This window comes from Pantherophis guttatus, chromosome 5, assembly GCF_059756535.1.
Source record: "Pantherophis guttatus breed Tessera chromosome 5, ASM5975653v1, whole genome shotgun sequence".
Taxonomy (NCBI): domain Eukaryota; kingdom Metazoa; phylum Chordata; class Lepidosauria; order Squamata; family Colubridae; genus Pantherophis; species Pantherophis guttatus.
Genome location: NC_142067.1, coordinates 54,120,574 through 54,140,123, shown reverse-complemented (window position 1 = coordinate 54,140,123; position 19,550 = coordinate 54,120,574). Strand labels below are relative to the sequence as shown.

Sequence of the window (19,550 nt, the reverse complement as noted above, 5' to 3'; positions counted from 1 at the left end):
CACAAATTTATCTATGGTGGTTCCAGGAGGGAAGGGTTTTTTCTTTCTTTTAGGTGATAGTGATATGTGGCTGTGGGTGTCTGATGATGATGATGCTAATGAAGCACTATCCTGGATGGATAACTCTGAAACTGTAGAACAGGAGGATGGTGATCTTGAAGGTGGATAGTTTCCAGAATCCATGAATTCCCCTAAACAAAAAAGTCAATGCTGTTATTTTATTGTTTATACAATTTCTGCTTATTGTACACAGCACTGCCCCAAAAGGAATAATTGCTTTTCTTCATAACTGTACCAAATGACAGTAACATGCAGTAATAATAAGAAATATAATTTTGCTCAAACATGACAGTTCAAGGCAGTCTTTAGAAATATGATTCAATAAAAATGTTTACCAACCTGAAGATCCTGCCTGTTCAAATGTGTTTCTTTGGTCATCTTCATCACAGCACTTCTCATGATGTTGCCTCATTCGGGCCACCAGGCCTTGCATTTCTTTGTTGCAGTGTTTACAGTTTGCACTCATGCCTGCCTTACTGATAGGTAAAGGAACTTCATTAAAATATTGCCAAACTGGGTCTCTTTTATGGCCTGCTGCCATTATAGGTTTTTTCCTCCAAGGAAAGAATGTGATAAACCTCAGGTCATACACACAAAAAGATCCAAAGACTTGTCTGTCTGTGGCTGTGCAGTATTGTGCTCAGAAAGTTTCACTTTCATTTTGTATTGCTTGTCTGCTTGCCCCTTCCTCCTCACACTTAGTTTCACTTTCTTCTTGTGCAGATCTATTCCACTCCAAACAATCAGAAAAATATTGTTTCTATTCTATTCACTGAACTTCTTGAAACTTAGTACTGAAGGGGTTGATTCTGTATTTATAGGTTTGTAGAACAATAGGATTAAGGTCTTTTTCTCAACTCTGTTCATGTTATAACATTTTTGCTGTGAAGAAGAGGCATGTGATCTCTGCTGACTCAAATTCAGTTTTGAGAACTGCAAAAGTAAACCAAGCATCTGTGATAATATCTTGTAGGCAGAGAAACTGCCCAATAATCTTACAAAAACCTCTGGAAGAGCATGACATTGTGAATGGATTAATGGAATGTATTTACCAAAAAAATTAAACATATACAGCCTTATTCTACATAATTAAAAAACTATTCTTTATTTCATGATGGAATAACCTTTGGATGGTAATATATTTTCCTCAAAAAGCATTTTATTTTAAGAAATCCGATTTAAATAAAAAAAATCTGATTTAAATAAAAAAAATCTGGTTTTTTTTATTTTTTTTAAAAAAATCATTGATTTTTATCCACCCTGGTGCCAACTCAGAAAGCTCAAACTGCCCAAGGAGCTGCCAACTCAGTTCTACAGAGGAATTGTTAAGTCTGTCATCTGCACCTCTACAACTGTCTGGTTTGGCTCTGCAACCAAACAAGACAGACACAGACTTCAACAGATAATTAGAACTGCAGAAAAAACAATTACTACCAACCTGCCTTCCATTGAGGACCTGTATACTGCACAAGTCAAAAAGAGGGCTGTGAAAGTATTTACAGACCCCTCACATCCTGGACATAAATTGTTTCAACTTCTACCCTCAAAACGACGCTATAGGGAACTGCACACCAGAGCAACTAGACACAAGTACAGTTTTTTCTCAAATGCCATCACTCTGCTAAACAACTAATTCCCACAACACTGTCAAACTATTTACTAAGACTGTATTACTATTATTCTTCCCATCCTATTACCTATCTCCTCCTACTTATGATTATCACCTTGTTGATTGTATCTCTATGATTTATATTATTTGTCTCCTAGTATGATTTGATTGCTTATTTAGTAACCTATGACTATCACGAAGTGTTGCATCTTATGATTCTTGATTAATGTGTTTTTTTCTTTTTATGTACACTGAGAGCATATGCACCAAAGACAAATTCCTTGTGTCTCCAATCACACTTGGTCAATAAAGAATTCTATTCTATTCTGTTCTGTTCTGTTCTGTTCTGTTCTGTTCTGTTCTGTTCTGTTCTATCCCTATCCCTATCCCTATCCCTATCCCTATCCCTAAAAAAGCTAATAATCCACCTACAGGTACGGTTAGCTGAATCAATTTGGAGTGAAGAATTTAGGAATGAGGGTATTGAATGCTGAGCTGAAGTCTACCAATTTTTTTTAAAAATGACAACTGTTAATGAGAAATGCAAAGCAAAATAAGAAAGCAAGCAAAACAAGCCAAATTATGGCACATATCACTTTGCTACCTACTAGTGATAGACCAGCCTTCCTCAACCTAAGGAACAACTTACAGAATTCTCAGGTAGTATGATGGGAATTGTCAACTACTGGAGTACAAAAGGTATTAGGCTGAGGAAGTTTGGCTCTGAAAGACTTCTGTATTATAGATTTGGCGTGTTTTACCAAAATTACAAAAGACAAGTAAGTTGTAAATGGCTCAGATTAATTTTTAAAGAATTATTTTTCCAATTGCATTTTTTCAAAATTAAATCAAGAGACTCATATGCAGTTCTTATGCACTGAGATAATTTATATTACTGCTGTTTTAATATTGCATTACATTTCTCAGATATAAGCAACTTCCTAGTCTTATCTGATATCTATAAATACCATACAAAACACCAAACATAAAATCCTGCACTTTTAAAGAATACTTTATCTCCATAAAAATTCTAGCATACAATCTTAAAATTGCAAGCAAGAGAAATTAAATCCTTATTTCTTCTCCTGTTCTAAAATCTCTGTCTGCCTGCAGTAAGTGGAAACTGCTGCAGATCATTAAATACTCATTTATCAATGTCTCTGGCCAAGCAACACAATGCAGCAGAATAGCACACAGAAAGCACCCTGAACCCCAGCAACAGCAGCTAATTAGCATAGCCTACCACTAAAACAACACCATATGATTGGAAGCATTTGGCAGAGAGCTGGCCAATCAAAGCAGGTTATGCAAATAGCAAGCTCTGGTTGCCAGGCTAGAGCTGCTTCTCTTTGTCCAATAGGAAAACAAGTAATAAACAAGAAATGAAATTGAGCTTTGTCACATTTTCTAGTTTGTATTAACACTTTCTAGTTTAAAGCAAAATTAGTAGCAACTGTGCTGGATTAGAATAAGGTTCAATGTTTCACCACCACCACCCCAAAAAGGGAATGCAATAATAAAACTCTATATAGGAACTAGAACTAACTACTGCAGGAGAAAATTTCTCTGTAACTATACAATTCTACTATAGCAAGTTGCCTTAATAATATAATAAATTATAATATAACAAACCTTGCTGGATAGTCTAGCATTTAATTTCAAATGTTTTAGAATGCTTTTTATAGCAATCAATAATGTACTTAAATTTAAGAAAAGCAAAGAGAACAGTGGCTTATAGGGGTGGGGTAGAAAATTTCAGTATCAGAAATTTTAGCTGCTGCCTCACTCTGTATTCCATCCAGATGGAATGTAGGATACCTATATAAATCAATACACACCAAACATTTTAAGTTGACTAGGTAAAATTTTCTTCATGTACATTTGAAGGCTACATATTTGGAAGGATGATGAAACAAGTTAAATTAATGAATAAAAGCATGCAATGTTCTAGAGCACCAGGTAGAAAAAAACCAGCTATAAATCATTTTATAATTCAAAAGGCAGCAAAAATGGTTGAGCTTCTATAAAAAGTTTCTAATCAAATAGCTCCACTACTGAATTAAGACATTTTATTTTTCCATGTGCAAACTGGCTTTCATCAGCTATAGAAAATTGTCTGAAAGGAAAAAGGCATAAGCAATGCTACACTTGCCCATCACTGACCAACACAAGAAATTGAAGAGGAAAATATGATACAGCTGGAATTATCTCCAGTCCACTGGCCTACTATTTCCATCTGCATTAAAATTGTTATAATTCCACATGCACAAGCAAAAGACAATTTTAGCTGAAGGAAGAAGAGCATGAACAGACAAGACAAAGAATAAATGAAACCCAACACTTGTGAATCCCCAAAACAAACAAATGTTCCTGATGATTAAGAGCACCATCTCAATAATATGGGATTGATTAAAAACTGAAGATCAGATATTGAGCATACTGCAAACATGGCCATTTTAATGTTACGCTAAATATTCTTAAGCACAGAACAGTACCGCTATGTAGTGGAAGGACACTTTAGTGAAATCTATCAACAGCTTTGAGCTTAATCAGGAAAGGAAAGGCATAATTCTAATAAATAAAATATTAGAAACCCAAAATAATCTCCTCTCATGCTTTTCCAGCACGAAATGTAAAACAAGAATCCACACATATGTGCATAATGTCCAGCAGGGGATGCTTCATACTAAGGTCAGGAAAAGCAAAGATATCTCCGATCACACAACACTGAATACAATGTTATTTAGTAGTTATGCTTCACTTTATCTTGTTCCTTGTTCCCTACTCACATATATATAAACTTACCTTATGTTTTGCATTTCCTCAGACCAGTATAAGAGTTATATATACATTAGGACTATGCAAATAGCACTGGGCTGGAAAGATCTAGCTGCCTTAACAATTCAAAGGTGTTCCTTATGTGTTCCTATAGATCCTACAAAAGTATCTCTTTCAAAGTATTTGGACAGGACTAAAAAACCTCCTGAGTAATTCACCTCGCAACACTGTATTTCCAATGCAAAAATAGCTGAATAGGCAGTGTCACTGCACTACAATTTTCCTCTTTCATAGATTATGGTTTATTAGCTGAGGAGGGTTTGTATTTATGCTGCATTTTTTTTTCTTTTTTGATGTTTGCACTTCAGCCTGATATTGTTCTGTTCTGCAGGTTGCTTGTGGTTGGATTTCCACTATACCCTGGAATACCTTTTCATTAAGCCTACTGTTGCATTGCAATTTATAGTGCAACCCATCTACTTGCTAATATTTGGGGATTATGGGGTCTGTATAACCAAGCCCAGTTGGTGTCAGCCAGCATAACTCATGTGTTATAGATACAGTTCATAATAATAAAAACTCTTCCAGTTTCTGAAGAGAATATTAAGTGCATTACAATTTCCATTTAGACTCTAAAAACCCAGCAAATTAGAAATTAAGTGTTTAATATCCACACAACAAAACTCATAAAGATTTTGATGAGCCTCATGTGTTATGGATTTAGAAATAACAGTCCCTGCCAGATCTGTATCAACATAACTCCCATTATTTTAAACAGTTCCTGCTTCTATAGTTGATTATAAATCAGTAATGGAACAAATCCACAATTATTTCTTACACATATACATGGCAGATATTTTCCCCCAATGCTTCATGAATTATGAAGTAGTGTGGACCGTTATGCCAAATAGGTGGATTTCCTGGAAAAAAAATCTGAATTAATATTTTTTCCTGTATAAATGAGTATGATTTGTTAAAGTACTTATCTTCCATATCCATAGTCTGTTTAAATATTTCACATAACTATTTAATGGGGAGGGGATATTTATGAGTTTTAGGAAGTTTTTTTTTAAAAAAAATAAACCTCTGGTGAGTGGGAAGAAAATTATTTTTATTGGGAAGTTAGAAATTGTATCATGCAATATACAAATGCAATAAATGTGTAACACACTTTTTGCTTCTCAATTGTTAGAACAATCACATCCCTCTACTCTACACCTTAAACTTTTTAAAAACATTGACGTTCATGATTCTTTCTCTCATCCAAACCGTGCCATTTTATTTTTAAAATATTAAATTATGGCAACAAAACAAAATACTCTTCAAGCAGCCTGATCAAAATTCCATGTCACCGCATCAAAGCGAGAGTACATCACCACCCTGCAATTCAATAGAATACCTATTGCACATATTATCACCCAAAATTCCACAAATTTTTAAGTATTTTGCATTAAAGGAAATACAGGATTTCATTAACAGCAGTAACATAAACAGAACTGTAAGCATGCTTGTGCAAAAGGAAATGGAAAAAACAATATTCAGCATGGAACACAAGAATTGGAACTTTACAGGAGAACAATCACCACCGCCCATTGCCACCTCTGCGTGGCCCATTTTCGGCCTCTGTGCATCCCGTTTTTGGCCTCTGCGTGCCCCATTTTTGGCCCATTCCCGGCGGTGGTGATAGGCGGCAGCAGCAATGGTGGCGATGGACAGTGGGGATCCCCACAGTCTGGAATAGCTGATAGGCAGTATTCTGTGAGGGAGAGCCAACCACCAATCAGCTGCTCGTGCTAAATCAGGCTGTGCTGAAGCTGACCAGGCTGTTTGCTGCAAGGAGGCAAATTACTGGGAGCAGAGGCAGATTTTTTCCCCTTGTTTTCATCCTCAAAAGCTAGGTGTGTCTTATAGTATGGAGTGTCTTATAGTCTGAAAAATACGTTATTTGTTTATTTTCCCCTCCCCCATCTTGTGGTTCAGGGGACTACTTGCACATGGGGTATAGTTAGCTGTATATTTACAAATTTGCTGTCTACAGGTAGTCCTTTTCTTACATCCATTCATTTAGTGACAGTTTGAAGTTATAACAGTACTGAAAAAAGTGACTAACAACCAATCTTCAAATTTTCAATCTTTGCAACATCTCCATGGTCACACGATCTAAAATTAGGGCATTTGGTAATTGGCATGTATTTATGCTGGTTGCAGCGTCCTGGGAGCATGTGATCAGTATTTGTGACCTTCCCAGCTGGCTTCCAAAAGCAAAGTTAATGTGGGAAGGAGGATTCACTTAATGACCATTTAACAACTATAATGATTCATTTAACAATCATGGCAAACAGGTAAAAAAAAAAAATCAGGAATAGTTTACTTAACAATGATCCTGCTTAGCAAAGAACTTCTGGCCCTAATTGTGGTTGTAAGTCGAATACCATATTGCTTTTCTGTTGTAAACTGTAAGCCACCCAAAGCTGTTTTGAAGTCAGGCAGCCTTTCAAATCAAATCAAATCAATCAATCAATCAATCAATCAATCAATCAATCTTCACTTCCTTACTCATGCAAGAATATGTTACATCTGCCAACTACCATACTTTCTAAATGTCTGTGGTAATGATCTACAAATTGAAATTCAACTAGTAAAGGCATACTTTGAATTATCCTCCTCACTATTTACCAGTGTGCTTCCCACTCTCTCACCACAAACTAGCTAAAGAAAATATTAATAAAGAAGAGCAAAGAACCAAGGTGGATCAAGATTTGTTCCAGAATTGTTTTACACCTAATTGTAATATTATACTTCAACTTTTCAAAATTCAAAGATTGTGACTTTTAAATCTCTAATAGCATAAGAGGAAAATTTATAAATTATTTTGTATAGATCGGTCCTCAGGGATCGGTCCTCTCACCCCTTTTGTTCAACATTTATGTAAAGCCGCTGGGCGAGATCATCCGTGGTTCCGGGGTGAAGTACCATCAGTATGCTGACGACACCCAGCTGTACATCTCCACCCCGGACCACCCCAACAATGCCCTTGAAGTGATGTCCCTGTGCCTGGAGGCCATGTGGATCTGGATGGGGAGAAACAGGCTCAGGCTCAACCCATCCAAGACCGAGTGGCTGTGGTTTCCGACGTCCCGATATAGTCAGCTGGTGCCATCGCTGACTATTGGGGGCGAATCATTGGCCCCCACGGAAAGGGCTCGCAACTTGGGCGTCCTCCTGGATTCACGGCTGTCTTTAGAAGAGCACTTGACGGCCGTGACCGGGAGGATTTTTCATCAGGTTCGCCTGATCCGCCAGTTGCGTCCCTTTCTAGATCGGGACTCTTTACACACAGTCACTCATGCCCTCATCACCTCTCGTCTGGACTATTGTAACACTCTCTACATGGGGCTCCCCTTGAGGTGCACTCGGAGGCTCCAAATGGCGCAGAGTGTGGCCGCGCGGGTGGTTATGGGAGCGACATGGCGTTCCCATGTAACATCTCTCCTGCGCGAGCTGCACTGGCTCACAGTGGTTTTCCGAGTGCGCTTCAAGGTTTTGGTTATCACCTTTAAAGTGCTCCATGGCTTAGAACCTGGTTATCTACGGGACCGCCTGCTACTACCAATAGCCTCCCACCGGCCAGTACGCTCCCATAGAGAGGGGCTCCTACGGGTGCTGTCGGCCAAACAATGTCGACTGGCGGCCCCTAGGGGGAGAGCCTTCTCTGTGGGGGCACCTACGATCTGGAACGAGCTCCCCCCGGAGATACAGAGGATCCCACATCTGCGCACCTTCCGTCGCACGCTTAAGACTTTTTTATCTCATCAAGCTGGCCTGGCCTAAATCTTCTCCCCTTTTTAAATGTAAATTTTAATTTGTTTTTAAATTATGGGGTATTTTAAATTTGTTCAGCCAAATTATTTAATTCGTTTTTATTCTATTTTAAATTTTTGTATTTATGTGTTTTATCCTGTGGCTGTTCACCGCCCTGAGTCCTTCGTGAGTAGGGCGGTATAGAAATCTAATTAGATATAAATTAGATATAGATATAGATATTAAGTATCTATAGTTTCTAATGCACTGGAAACTGAAGAAGAAATGAAAATTGGAATGTGCTTAACAGTCAATCTGTTTATAACAGCATCTGTATCTATCTATAAAAGCAATCTCTATCTGTAATCATGGATGGTGGATATAATCAGATACCCCTTTGAAGAGATGAAGCCCCCATCCCTCCGAAGAAACTGAAACTTTAGAACATGTCTGAGATGCCGACTTTACAAAGAAATGCACTCTCACAACCTTTAATATCAGTATAAAAATATAGCAATATATCAAGCAAAAATTGAGGAAGATCTGGTTCTGTTACCAAAACATAGAAATGACATGTAATTTAAGTGAAAGTTATATTCTTCCTATGCAAATATAATCAATTGCAACTTTTATGAGGCAAAACTGACATTTATAGAGACTAGACTTAGAAACAGGGTTTTTACACCCATTTAATGAAGAGTATTTGGTAGAATTTCCTTCTTCAATAAATCCAATAGTAAAAGCAGTTACTTGTTAAATTAAAGAGTAATAAAATTCTGGTCCCCTTTTCATTGTATAATTCTCTCACCTCCACAGTCCTTGGAAGGTAAGTCTTCAATCTCATCAAGCTAGAGCTAATAGGCTCTCTGTATAATTTATTGTTTATTAATTGGTCAAACAACGTCAAATCATAACACAGTGTCAGAACAATAAAATAGAGTAAAACTGTTTCAAATATTGAGATTCAGAAAAAGTGTTCTGTAAAATATTCAAACATTATCATCTGGACATTGACCCCAATATCATCTAGGTAGCGAATTCTCAGTTGAATGGCTATGGCTATAAACTGAACAGTACTTAAACAGTGCTTAAATACTGTTTAGATACCCACGATAAGGAGGAAGACCCGTGCAATAGCTATACTAATACCAGGCAAACCATCAGAAGATTCAAAAAGCTACAGGTCCTTATCTCTTCTCAGTCACAAGGTATTTGAACATTTATTACTGAATTGTCTGTCTGTAATAGTAGAACTGTTGCTTGTATCACCCAGCAAAAAGTGTACAGACTAAATTCTCAATCTAACACAATACATAGAGGACAGCTTTGAACTGAAGGAAATCACACGAGTGAGGTTCATAGATCTCATCTCTTACGATATGGATAACCAAATGGTCCTGTTGAAGGAAGTCCCTCATTTTACAAAGGATTTTAAATTCCCAAAAATTATAGAATGCCAACCAGAAAATAGATTTTATGCTGGCTTTCAGAAACAACAATTGATGGAGAATCCAACGAAATAGACTTCCACAAGGCAGCATGTTAGCTCCTATGCTGTTTAACATATACACCAATGACCAACCACTATGGCAAGCTACTAGCTTTGCTTACGTCAACAATCTGGAAATAGCATAGCAGTGCAGATCAAGGTTGTGGAGGAAAAATTGACCAAGGTTTTGAATTTAATGACTACACAAATGAAGGTAAACATTTGCATACCAGGATGATGTTGCAGCATCCAATCTGGGTTGGTCACTGGGAACAGAGCTTGAGTCTTCCAAGCTTTCTGACTTGTCACAGAGCCCATCCCTAATGACTACATACTATAGCAGGGGTGTCAAACTTGATTTCATTCAGGGCCACATCAGAGTTGTATTTGACCTCAGGGGGCTGGGTGGGCATGACCAGCTTGATGTTACTTTTGTCAGGGGTGCCTGTAATGGCCCGAGCACTTTGCCAGCAAAAACGGAGCTCGGGAGGGCTGTGCGTGGCCTCCTGAGCTCCGTTTTCACTGGCAGAGGCACTGCGGGCCAGTTCTTCACTGTTTCCAGGGCAGCCCCACAGGCCAGTTCTAAGGACGTGAGTCAGATCCAGCCCGTGGCCCTTGAGTTTGACACCTGTGTACTATAGGGATAAGCAATTGAAGTGAAACCGCCTAAAAATACAACTATGCACTTTCCATTTGAAAAAAAATATGAGCCATCAAGAACATTGCAGGTATTATTGGCTGGCATCATATGCTTACCTTTAAGAACCATTGTTTTACCACCAAACAGAAAATATTTGCTAGAAACATCATTATGTGAAAAATAACAGGCACTAGATAGGGTGCCCAATCATTTTTAGAACTTCTGCGTTAACTCTATGTTACTCTGTTGTAGAATATACCAGCTCTGTTTGGTACAGATCAATACATACAAAACAGGTGGATATGTCCCTAAATGAAACAGCAAGACTAATCACAGGGTGTCCAAAACTGACATCAATACAGCTGGTATCCCCTCTCCAAAGTTGGTCCTGTCTCCAAAGTTCTGCCAGAAAAGCACTGCGCAAAAACAGTGAGTTAAAGTGATGTCTACAGAAACACACCTATTATATGCCCATCAACCTACAAGGTTGAGATTAAGATTGAGGAACAGCTTCCTCAAAATGTCCATCCCTCATAATAAGGACCTGCCACAGACTGTCCTGGACCTATGGAAGGCAAGTAAGGAGCTACCAAGCAACTAGTCATAACCACTCGATTGTCTACCTAGTCAAGAACAGCCGCGGCCTATGTGGAAATCTCTAAATACATTGTGCGCTATGATAGGAAGATTAAAGGACAATCTAAGAAAATGGGACTTCCCTATAGAACAGCAATCCCCAACTTTCTGGCACTAGGGACCAGTTTCATGGAAAACAATTCTTCCATGGCGGGGGGGGGGGGGGGTTTCACACGCAAGCTAGATTCACACATGCATAGATGAAGCTTCACTCCCTTGCCCACCACTTATTAACCATGGTTCCTAACAGGGCGAGAGAAAATTCTGTTAATGTGGCCCAATACTGGGTGAATATCATCTAGTTTTAATCCTATTTATTTTACATACATTTTAATACATGCTATATCTATGTATATCTAAGACCTATTTTATACTTAATTTACTGCTCAGTGTTGAATGTTACATATTTATAATCTGAAGGAGTTTCTCATACAAATAAAGAAAGCCATAAATTTGCTAATCCTTCTGAAGGAAGTAAGACAGCCTGTTGGTAAGATCCTAACATGAACTTCTGTCAGTTAGTGGCTATAAATGCTGTGCCTTGCCTATACAGCATATATTTGGCCATCAGAGAATAGGTGCAACGCTTTCTATATGTGAGTTACCATCTTGACTTAGTTCAAATTTAGCAGTAAGTCCCTTGAAAATTTGTTTCTCTATAGGCAAGCATACATCCATGGTTTAGTACAGCTGTAACTTTCCAAAAATAATTTGAAGAATGCAAATAATTCAGAAGATGTGAATCTCCATCTGCAAAAGGATGGAGAACTAATCAAGGCATTTTCTGGAAGTCACTATGTAGAATTCTTCATTAATTCATTTGAAAGATTTTAATAGCATACTGCAATAAGAGAGAGAAATAAATACAAATTCACCTTGCTTAATGCCTATCCTGTTTAGCAAATATTCAAAGTTGAGGCAGGCTGAAAAAGTAACTTTATGACAAGTCCTCCAATTTACAATTATTGCAGTGTCCTTGCAGTCAGGTAATCAACATTTGGGCATTTTAGTACTTGTGGGCTTTTCAATCGTCACAGCACTTCACAGTCATGTGATCACCATTGGTGCACTTCACAATGAGCTTGGACAATAAGATATGGAGAAGGGGCATTGGTCTTAGCCGACACGTTTTGCCATGAGAGCGCTGCGCATTGATCTCACTGACACGCTCCTTCTCAGTGTGCTGAGAGAGAATCCAAGGAATGGATTAACTCTGCCTTTCTGTTCTTTAGACTGAGTCTGTCAATCTTTTGTAGCCATGCCTCTCATGCCTGTTTCCCCAGTTTTGACGAAGGCGTAATGATTAACTTGAACGTGTTTTTTGATCTGACTTGACCACTCCTGGACTCTGGACCAGACGGTCGCCAGGGTGGGGTTGGATTCTCTCTCAGCACATCGAGAAGGAGTGTGTCAGATAAGACCAACGGCCCTTCTCCAGTGTGCTGAAGAGAATCCAAGGAATGGGACATACCAAAGCTGGCACGTCCTAAGGGTGGGCAGCAGTCTGATCCAGAGTCCCCAAGTCTGTGTACACCTTTTGGAGAACTCGTCTGCCGAAAGCCGCTTGAGCCACGTGAAGGCATCCATCTTATAATTCCGTATAAACGGCGAAGGAGAGAACCACGCTGCTCTGCATATCTCCTCAATGGAGGCCTGTGTGGCCCATGCTGCTGTAGTGGTCACACTTCTAATGGAGTGGGCTTTCACTTGCTGAGGTAGCGGAAGAGCCTGAAGCTCATATGTTTTGGCGATGCATGTCCGTATCCACTGGCCTATTGTCGATGCCATGACCTTGGCACCCAGTGTTGAGGGTTGAAAGGAGACAAATAGGGACTCTGATTTTCGAAAGGAGACTGTCCGCTAGATATAAATGCAGAGAGTCCTACTGATGTCCAAGGTGTGCCATTTCTTCTCTAGGGTGTGAGTCGGAGCTGGACAGAAGTCCGGTAAAATTAGTTCCTGTGCCCTGTGAAATAAGGAATTAATCTTGGGAAGGAACGAAGGATCTAATTGCAGAACCACCCTGTTAGGATGGAAGAGGCACAGGTCCTCCCTTACTGAGAGGGCCGCCAATTCAGCGATGTGTCTCACCAAAGTGATGACCACAAGGAAGGCCAGTTTGCAGCTGAGGAGACGCAAGTTGGCGGAACACAACGGTATAAAAGACACAGAGGAGAAAGCCTGTAGAACCTTAGGCAGTTCCCAAGTGGGATATCTGTGTACCGCTGGAGGCATTAAATTAGTTGCGCCTCTGATGAAGCTGCGCACAATAGGGTGTTGAGCAAGGGACTCAAGATCCCTGCAGGATAACACAGAGGACAAAGCTGCCACTTGTCTCCCTATCGTATTGGGCGAAAGGCCCTTGTCCAGCCCTTCCTGTAGAAAATCCAAGATCTGGGCCCATTGATACTCTGTATCAGTATACAAAGAGGAGATCAACAGAAGAGATCACCCACCGGGATGTCATTACATCCCATTTTTTACTCTCTGCACATGGGCACAAGGCTCTGCACATGCGCAGAACAGGCACACACGTTCACACTCCCCAATCGGTAGCGAAGGTAAGTGCATTTCACCGCTGGTAGATGGTGACCTAGAGGCTTGCATGGTCTGTATCATTCGGCTGGAGAAGTTGTTTGAGCTCTCCGCTCAAATGCCAAATGATTAGTTGGAGCCATTGTGCCATTGGAGCCATTATAGAGGCTAAAAAGTCCCCCACCCTGATCCCCACTAAGATGGAATGCAGGGAGTGCATCTTGAACCTCCTGTACACAACATAGTTGTTGAATCCCTTTAAATTTAGAATTGCCCTTCACCCCCACCCCTCCGAGGCCTTTGGGATGATAAACAAGATCAAACAGAACTCCCACCCCTGCTGTTCCAGCGGAACCGGCTGAATGGCCCGAATATCCAGCAAATGCTGAATAGCCGCCTCCATGAGTCCCCGCTTGACCGGGTCTCCTGAAATTGGACAGTGGAGGAAAAGCCTTAGAGGGGAAAGAAATTGGAGGGGCAGCCCTGCTCTTAATGTCTCCCTGAACCAGACATCTGTGGTTATCTCATCCCAGAGGTCCACAAACAGGCCTAGCCTGCCCCCAATGGGAACCTGAGGCCTGTTGTCACTTGCTGTGTCGTGCACCCCTGCCAGCGTAGCCCCTGAAGGGCCTCCCAGTCTGTGGCAGTGTACTCCTGCCCCTAAAGGCAGGTCTATTGGCTTGGTACCCTGAGCGGGACTGAAAGGGCCACTGCTGTTGGGGAAAGCTTGCCCCAGCTCTCCCTTGCCAAAAGGAGGCCCGTCTAAAATATGGGGCCGGGTCGAAGTTGGCCCGTCTACCCTGGGAAGGGAGCACCTTCCTCTTGTCACTGGTCTCCACCAGTAAAGGGTCCAGAGACTGGCCGAATAATTCCTGTTCAAAATCAGAAAAGTCCCCCTCACCGTGGAATCCCTCCAACTGGGAATAGAAACTCAGTTCGGAATGGGCAGGGGAACCAGGATCCTGGTAGCGCACATCCTCTACAAAGGTCCATCCCTGGGGCAAGGGGGAAGACGGCCTGGCAACTGCTGATGCTGGCAAATCCCTTCTGCAATACCTCACCTTATCACCTGGTCAATCCAGTGCTGCATGAATTGGGGCAAATCCTGTTCCCCCAACTCCCCCTGGTGGAGCCCCACCGCAGTCGGGGTGAACGTTGCTTCGGGGGCCTTAAGAGCTGGCTCAGAAGGCCCTGGCCATGTCTGTGTGTCCCCCCCCAGGGCCTCAGGAGACCAGGGCTAGGCAGTTGTAGACATAGAAGGTAACTGCTGTCTCCGCTGAACAGACAAATCTGTAGGCATGGACTCTGCTATGCTGGAAATAGACAAGCCCCATTCAAACGCCCCTGCTGAGGCTTTGGCAAATTCCTTGTCAGGGCCTTCTGCCTCATCTCCACAGTTCTTTCCTCCGCCTTGGAGGACTCTCTACATGCCCTGGCCTTGGCCGTTATCTTGGCTGCTGCAGCCACACTGGCTGTCCTAGATTTGGTTGGAGCCCTACCAACCCTAGGAGGTTGAGGCGACCAGGAGCCCTCAGGCAAAAAAGCTTCATGCCTGCCAATGTCCTCCATCCTCATCCAGTCTCTAGGTCCAAGCCGGAAATGGAGCAAGGCCGGAAAAAGAGAAAAGGGGGGGGGCATGCAAGGCCCTTGTTTAACCACCCACTGGCAGCCTGAGTCAAATAGCCTGCCCACTGACAGTCCAGTGGAATAGGCAGGGCCCTAACCCTATGGAGGGAACTACAGGGCCCAAGGCCTGACAACAGATCCAACAACAATGAAGCAGGAAACAAAATGGCCATCGGAGCACAAAATAGCGGCTGTCAACCGTTGAGAATTCAAACGGTCCGAAGAATCAGGCCCACCAGGCCAGCCAGGTTAGGCCACAAAAGCGAACCCACAGGCAGGAAGAAGTGGCAGGTTAACGGACAGGGTTACCATACACCTCCACAGAGAGCCCCACCAGCCACGTGGCAGCTCAGGGAAGCCGGGGATCAAAGCTGCCCAGACTAGATGCCACTAGATCGAAGCATGGGAAAAAGGTCACTCCCACGCCGCTCAATCCTCAGGGAAACCGTGTCAGGCTTGAACAGGCTAGCACAGTCCTGCGGCTTTGCCAGACCTTCCGCGCTGCAGCACACACCAAAAAAACCCCAAAACAGTCAAGGAAGTGGCTCACTCCAGGCTGCCAAAAGCTAGCATGGCTGCAACGTCTCCATAAAGTGTCCGTGGTGGGCCACCGCACAGCTGAGAGGCGCAGCGCCAAAAGTCTCGTCAAGGCCCATGGCCAGGCTTGAAAAGGCTGGTCTGGCCAATTAATCTCCAGTAGGCGTCAGTGGCGGGAGAACAAGTCAGCTGCACAGCTGACCAACGCCTTTGTAAACGGAATGAGGGAACCGCGCCCAGGCTCAAGGAGGCAGGCACGTTCCCAGCGGCTGACACAAAACTCCGCCGCAGTGGAAAACAATCGCAGAAAAAGAGGGGATTTTAGCCCTTGACAAAGCTCCCCAAGACAGCCATATTCGCGGTGGTGGGCAGAGAGGGTGGGAGGCGCCAATGTGGGCCACCCCCTGGCTCAAATCCATAGCCACGGAGAGCCCTCCCCAACTGTAAAGAAAGGAAGCAATCAATCAAGCCAGGAAAAAGAATCAAAATTAAAAACAAAAGAAATCCAGGGAAATTCAAAGCTCAGCTCACAAGCTCTGGAACGAAGTAAAAAGCGTCCATAAACTGAGACTGAGTTGAAAAAACTGAGGAACATCACCAGGCAGGCAGAACCTCAGAAGATTCAACTCAGTCTATAGAGCTAGAGCCTAGAATAACCCAGCCTGGCACCTCCCATTGCCACACTATTGTTCTGTCCCCATCTCACACACACACACCCACAGACAGGCAACAGTTAAAGAACTCAGCCGACAACAGTTTATCTTGTATCAGAATTGGCAGCAACCCGGTGGCTGGCTGCCAGGTATTCTTTACTCATGAGGGGGGAGTTTCTCCCTTCGTCCGGGAACAAAGCCAATACACAATAATCAACAAAATCCAGTAAATACAAAGAAGGTCGTCCAATATCCGTTTTTTGCTTGTCACAGAGCTGAACCGGCCACCACACCTCTTTTATACCCTGTGGGGTGTGGTCCAATGACTCAGCCTAATCCCTGGCACTCCTCTTCTTCTGTTGCGCGCAGTTATCTCTGCGACGCTGCCGAGGATCCAGCCAAGACTCATCTCCCTCATTACTGTCCACCTGTGGCTGCATGGATGTGCTTGGCCCCGGGCCTAACTCTTGACCTTCGGCGGACACCAAAGGCATTGCCAGAGAGGAGGGTCCTGGAGAGGGAGGCCTTACCAACTCCTCTCCTTCACTCTCGGAGTCCTCTCCTGCCGATAACACAGGCTCAGGTAACGGAGCCATAACAACTATGGAGAATATCTCAATAGATGATAAACAATATAAAGTTTATGAGAAGAATAGATTATACACCCAAATGCAAGATCGCATAAAGTGATGTAAGTACATAAATTTGGTGCTTAACACATCAAATTTAAAAGTGGTTGAAGAGAAGAATGTGTGGATAATTGATGTGGCAATATCAGGGTATAGTGGAATAGAATACAAAGCATTGAAAAGATCACAAAACCAAGAATTGAAATTGAAAGATTATAGCATATCAGCTATTATCATCCCAAGTTATGGATGCCATACCAAAAAATCTTGGACAGAATTTAGAAAATCTGTGCGCTGACAAACATTTCCATTTATCAATTACAAAAGGCCACACTACTTGGATCTAAATACTATGCTAATAGATTATGATATGCTAGCTTCTTGGGAAGAATTCAATATGAATGAAGGCCAATCAATACCAACTAAAGAAGTAGCAGCTGTGATGTCACATTACTGTGTAATAATAAACATTATTATTGTTATTATTAACAACATATTTTGTAGAAAGCAAATCTGGAATATTTTTCAGGATGATGTGAATACCAGGAACCTTGGAAGTCTAAGAAAAGAAGAAACACAGGCAATTTAGGAATTATAGGGATTATATAATTCTCTAAAATTAAATGCATGTGAACATTGTTCCCAATTTAAAAACCCTATTTTGCACAAAATCAATGTAAGCTACAGATTTATATGTGGAATGCAAGAGAAATCTTTCATTTTAATTTTTTTAATTTTAATCTTCCAACTCTGTTATTCTGTTTGTCAATATAGATATGCAGGTATTTGGATCTGAAGTGGCAAAGATATAGAGGGGCTATGGAAATGCTTGCAGCACCTAATTGTGCTCTTTGAAGAAACCAAATGTGATATTTTAAAATGAAGTGCCAATATGTGCAATGAGCACATCTATAAAGTCTCTGAAACAACTTTCCTGCTTGGAAAGTCCTGGGGCGGGGGGAATGACAAAATGTACAATAACATGGTTAGCAATGTTAATTCTTAGCAAATGACATGAGCAGCTTCCCTTTGAGGAGGCTGGCTGTTTGCTGATGCAGGAAAACCCAAAAAGATTTGTTTTCATTATTAGTTGTTACATTTATTATCAAAAATATTGGGCAAACCGAAATATACCTTTCATTAAATCAGGAGTATTTGAAGGTGCAGGTCATTACTTTGATTGAAGATTTTAAAAAATAAAAGTTATAGAAATATACAATGAACTAAATAAATTCTAGATAAATTTGAGCCCTATTTAGTGATATTAATATTTGCACTAATTGTACAAATGTTTCAAACAGAAAGAATAAATAGAATTCTAAAAGATTTGCATTTCTCTTCAAGATCACATATATCCAATTTGCTGCCTTTTTGAAGCACAAATGGCTAGGAGATGGATGAGCCTTATAAATTGAACTCTAGTATCGAACAGGCTATTGTATTTTATAACTTTATTTCTTTCAACTCTGTGACTTTGGCTTGGACCACATGGGCCAAAGTGGTAATTGGGAAGTACTATTGAACTCCATCTTGTTCCTGTATACTGAATCTCTATCACTTTCACATTCTGTGAACACATCAGCCAAAGTATCGACTCAGAATATAAGAAACTTGGCAATGTTAACCTTTGGGAAGTTGAAAACTGTAATACAAACTATGAAAACGATTTGAAAACTTTTAGCCAGTGCTAAGCACATTTCTCTCCTATTGAAAGTATACTTCAGCCCTAAAGAAACAAGGAGTGCTCCTCTCCAATAAGGCATACTTACACTCACCTCTACTTCATTTTCTAATTTCCTGGAAGGAAATGACATGTGAGGCCTTTTCAGTGGCATCCTGTTGCTCTGGAATTTTCCCATGGAAGAAGCATAACTTTATTACCATCTTTTTTTTCACATATATTAACTTACAGCTTTTTCTTCCAAAGTTTATATTAACAAAAGTGATAATTTTAATTCAAGACAATGTTTCAACAGGACAATATCCAAATTATATAAGCAATAAAATACCTCAGATTCTTATAGCATTAATGTAAACTGAATTCCATTACTTTTAAAACATTCTGCGAAGAATTCAATAAATATAAAATCATATTTTCTGATGAATTAATTTCATTTTAAAACCATGAATATTTCACTTTTTGTTTAATACCTGGAACTGCTGAATTTCCAAAATTAGTTTCTTTAATTTTCATTTCAGAATACAAATATTTTATACTGACTTCATGTCACAATTTACTACTCTGTAAAATTGAATTGTTGGTTTCTATTCAAGCAGTTGGACCTCTTAGAAAGCTAAAACTTGAGGTATCTCAGAGGCTACTGAACTGTCCAGCCCAAACCGTTCAGTGTTATGTGTTTGAGTTTGATATATATTTACGGGATCGCCTGCTACCACCAATAGCCTCCCACCGACCAGTACGCTCCCATAGAGAGGGGCTCCTATGGGTGCCGTCGGCCAAACAATGTCGACTGGCGGCCCCCAGGGGGAGAGCCTTCTCTGTGGGGGCACCTACTATTTGGAACGAGCTCCCCCTGGAGATACGGAAGATCCCGGA

At 41.1% G+C, this 19,550-nt stretch overlaps 1 protein-coding gene and 1 long non-coding RNA gene across 6 annotated transcripts in view; both read right to left on the bottom strand.

Annotated features, from left to right (window-relative positions):
- DYRK1A (dual specificity tyrosine phosphorylation regulated kinase 1A) overlaps positions 1–19,550 on the bottom strand; it is a 187,757-nt gene that overhangs the window by 67,904 nt on the left and 100,303 nt on the right. The gene's annotated exons all lie outside the window — the stretch shown is intronic.
- On the bottom strand, positions 55–536 carry LOC148113372 (uncharacterized). The gene is made up of 2 exons (XR_015728214.1): positions 400–536; positions 55–191 (listed from the first exon to the last, which is right to left on the bottom strand). It is a non-coding gene; the product is annotated as an uncharacterized LOC148113372 (long non-coding RNA).